Source organism: Physeter macrocephalus, chromosome 7 (genome assembly GCF_002837175.3).
Source record: "Physeter macrocephalus isolate SW-GA chromosome 7, ASM283717v5, whole genome shotgun sequence".
Taxonomy (NCBI): domain Eukaryota; kingdom Metazoa; phylum Chordata; class Mammalia; order Artiodactyla; family Physeteridae; genus Physeter; species Physeter macrocephalus.
Window position 1 is genome coordinate 124,397,154 of NC_041220.1, and position 4,892 is coordinate 124,402,045.

A 4,892-nucleotide genomic window follows, 5' to 3' on the forward strand; every position below is an offset into this window, starting at 1 on the left:
AATGGAAATAGAAACAAAAATAAACAAATGGGACCTAATGAAACTTAAAAGCTTTTGCACAGCAAAGGAAACCATAAACAAGACCAAAAGACAACCCTCAGAATGGGAGAAAATATTTGCAAATGAAGCAACTGACAAAGGATTAATCTCCAAAATTTACAAGCAGCCTATGCAGCTTATAGCACTTGAAATCCAGTTTCTTTGTATAAGCTCCACATCAATTTCTAAATCATGAGAATGTAAATACAAGTAATCTTTTTAATTTACTATATATCCAAATTATGCCAGTCTGTAACTTATTCAACTTCCTAAGTCATACATTCACTTAACCTACCTTGGGTGCCCACCTGCCACCTGCTCTATGTAGAATTCCTTATGTCATTTCTGGAACTCTTCCAACAGTTATGGGTCACAATGACAACACACAACTCCATTGGCTGAGCACTTGTTTGCAATGATGAGCTACACATGTTGGCTGGTACTGCCACAATTTAATGCTTCGGTTCCTCCTGTACTCTCGAGTAGATGTCATCTGGTCTGAATTTTGGGTCCCTTTGATGATGCATGTTAGGTAACTGTCATCTGGAGAACAGAGACATTGACCAGCCAATTAAATATTCTGAAAACCAGGAAGTTTATGTAGGTGAGGATAATTAGTCTTAAAAATAAACACAGAATTAAAAAAACCTCAGGAAGTGGAAACTAGCCAGGATCCCATCTAATAAAAATAGAGTTGAATTTTAAATTTGGGGGGGTTAAAAAATCATTTACATAAAAGTTTCCTTGAGTTTGAGATTATGTTTTAATATTGTCTGTAAAAGCAGTGTTGACCTACTATTATTGTATTGAAACCGCTTCACTTTGAAGAAACCGAGTATTGGAAACAGTAAGTAAGTAGCTCTTGATGTTCCAAGCCCTCTCCTCAACCCGCACCAGCAGACAGTTCACAGCAGATTCTTTCTCTAAGTGCAAGTGGAGCTTCTGCTCTGGGAACATTCACCTCTCCTACTTTCCTGCAATCACCCCATTGTATCATATGATATGCTAAAACAAATGTTTTCTTGGTTCTTCATGGTAACAGCACTTTCACTTCATTATTTTAAAAGAGAGAAAAACATATTTTAAATTCTGCTTTTCCAAATTTATTCTTATTCCACATGTGATTTTTTTTAAACCTATCTTCAAACGATTCAAATAGAGCTAAATTACAAAAATGGGAGGGGAAATATATTTTCTTGATTTTCTCAGCAAGATTTTTTGCATGAATTATAAGCCTGAATAAACGTTTCAGCTGTATATTTTTATGTGTTCTTCCATTGAGAAATTGTATAACATAAAAAAAAATACTCCTAATGAGAACTGTCAGTGCTTTTCTTGAGTTGGAACTAGACATTTTGGTCATAGTATAGATGCTTTTTTAATGTTACACATTTGCTCTAAAAGAGCTTTTACTTTTAATAGCAGGACTAATTTGGAAATATAGGACTTGACTGAAAAAATGCCTACAAAGACATCAATAGTGCTACTTTGTAAGTGACAATTCTGGATTTTTTTTGGAAAAATTGTTATAAAAGAAGTTTCATTGTGTTAATCTTATATAGTTAAAATCAAATAATGTCAAACACTTCAGGTGAATTAAATAAAAGGATTCCAAACTTATACACCGTAGTGTAAAATATTTACCATATAGAGGAAACAGTAAAACCTGGGAAGATAAATAGACTAAAACTGGGACTGTGAGAAGAAAACAGCCACTAGTCTGATTTGTAACAGATGCAAAAGTTTTACACCTGAAAATTACAACTATCAAGTTAAGAATTTAGCTCTACTATCCAACTGAACAGTTTTGGGAAAAAATGGAAAAAGCCGTAAGTTAAATGTGAGAAATAGAAACATGAAAGCACTATTTTAAATAACTATCAGACAATAATAAATTAATCAAGGACCTGTCTCTTCTCTTGTTTCAAAAGAAATAAATATTAGGAGCAGAAAGTCAGACTCTGAAAAATATTTTCCTCCTGTTATTAGTATATTTAAGGATTTTATAGCCCAGCCTCATCAAAGGGCAAAAGAAGTGCCCCTGATTGCATTGGTGTTATACTAGATTACAACAGGAAACAGTTAAAGTCTTGTCTCTTAGATTCAACAGCCATAGTCTCACAATTATTCACAAATGTTAAGCAGACCTGTAAGGAAATAAGTTGAGACCATTTGAAAATGGTGGATGATAGTAACAATAGTGAATGGAATATTAAGTTAGGCATAAGGGCATCACTTTGAGTGCATTATCATATTTAATTCTATCAGATCAACATCAAACATAGAAGTAGATATTATTGTGACTATTTTTCAGATAAGGAAACAAATATCAACAGCTCTTCAATTTTGGATAGACATGTTATATGATTAAGATGGCTTTCAAACTAACTTTGGACTTTGAAGAGCTTATTTTGTTCTGACTGTAGAAATTTAAATTTAGACCTAATCACAGTAAGATAATATAGACCTTTTTGATAATGAGGATGACACACTTCTGTCATAATCACATACAGCAAAATGTTTATCTCTTCTTTATATAAGATGCATTTGAGAAACCACCATCAAAAGCATATCCTAGGGCTTCCCTGGTGGCGCAGTGGTTGCGCGCCCGCCTGCCGATGCAGGGGAACCGGGTTCGCGCCCCGGTCTGGGAGGATCCCACGTGCCGCGGAGCGGCTGGGCCCGTGAGCCATGGCCACTGGGCCTGTGCGTCCGGAGCCTGTGCTCCGCAACGGGAGAGGCCACAACAGTGAGAGGCCCGAGTACCGGGGAAAAAAAAAAAAAAAGCATATCCTAGCTTTTCAATAATTACATAAGCTAACATTTAAGTGCTTGCCTGTTCCAGGCACTTTTCCAAGTGCTCTGCATATATTAACTCTTTTAATATATGACCACCTTATGAGGTAAGTATTTATTATCCTCATTATACTGATGGGGAAACAGAGAGATAAAGCGACATGGTCATATGGCTCATCGGTGGCAGAGCCAAGATTCAGATCTAGGCATTCTGGCTCCAAAATCTGCCTTCTTAACTATCATTTAAAGCCTCTTTTTCCATTGACATTAATTTAACCTAAATAGTAATATTTCCAGAGATCTCACTACTAAAAGGGATCTGTGGTTGACAATGTAGAACACACACATGCACATAATTATGAGAATAACACTTATTCAGTCCCTTCTCTGTGTGCCAGGCTCAATGCTATATACTACATAGGCTTAAATCAAAATTTCTAAGTCACAGAGTAATTTCCAAAACTCAGATGATTTTAAGAGCATCGTAATCGCAGGCTGTTACACAGCATGCTTTACATAAGCACAGTGCCTTGGTCAAAGTCAGCATCTGCTACACGTGGATTGGATGCCAGATCTCTCCAACATCAAAGATGGTTTCTTCATTATACTTTGCAAGAAGTGTAAGAAGTTTTCCTATTTAAATTATTTGATGAAATAAAATGTAAAAAAAATAGAATAACAAAATATTTGATAATCAACTATACTTCACTAAAAAATATATTTGAATACATAGTCAAGGCAACAGTGAAAATTATATCACATTACACTCTCTGAAAGCAAAATGGCTAACTCCCTGCACATCTGCAAAAAATTAAATATGTACATATATATATAAATATTTATATTGAAAAGAGAAGGAACATTGCTATTTCTCTAATAGACTATTTTCCTGCATTTTTCTTACATCTATACTCAAACTACTTACTATTTCCTAAATATCCTATATCCTTGAAATTTATTTGGAATGAGTATACATTCTTTGGAATATCCTGCCATCATGAAATCCTGTTTATACTTCAAGGACAGTTTACCTGTTGCCTCTTCAGACAGTACTACAGCAATTTCTCTACCATATTAAGCTGACACTATCACATGGCAATTATCATATTGTATCATGCTTTCTACATTTGTCTCTTACTAGGCAGATTGTTCCTTAACACATAAATCATGTTCCCTTGCTTATTTAAAAAATTATTTTATGTCAAACGTATTATCTTTGGTTTATCTTCTCCTAGAATTAAAAGTTCTGTATCATATCTTAATTATTGTAGGTTCAATTTTAAGTGTTCTAAGAATACTTAAATATAAATTTTAGAGAATTTTGTTCATTTGCTGATTTTTAAGTCTTTGATTTGTGCTTTTGTTCTTTTTTTAACTTACATATGTATTTATTAAAACCTCACAAAATATACATTTATTCATATGCATTAAAGTTGATCATTAACACAGTATAGACTTAACCTTGGTTCTTTTTTTTTTTAAACATGTTTATTGGAGTATAATTGCTTTACAATGTTGTATTAGTTTCTGCTGTATAACAAAGTGAATCAACTATATGTATACATATATCCCCATATCCCCTCCCTCTTGCGTCTCCCTCCCACCCTCCTTATCCCACCCCTCTAGGTGATCACAGAGCACCAAGATGATCTCCCGGTGTGATGCAGCTACTTCCCCTAGCTATCTGTTTTACATTTGGTAGTGCATATATGTCAATGCCACTCTCTCACTTAGTCCCAGCTTACCATTCCCACCCCCCTCAAGTCCTCAAGTCCATTCTCTACATCTGCATCTTTATTCCTGTCTGGCCCCTAGGTTTTTCAGAAGCATATTTTTTTTTAGATTCCATATATATGTGTTAGCATACAGTATTTGTTTTTCTCTTTCTGACTTACTTTGAATTATGGTTTTCTCAGGGTATATGCCCAGCAGTGGGATTGCTGGGTCTTACGGTAGTTCTCTTTTTAGTTTTTCAAGGAACCTCCATACTGTTATCCATAGCAGCTGTATCAATTTACATTCCCACCAACAGTGCAAGAGGGTTCCCTTTTCTCCAC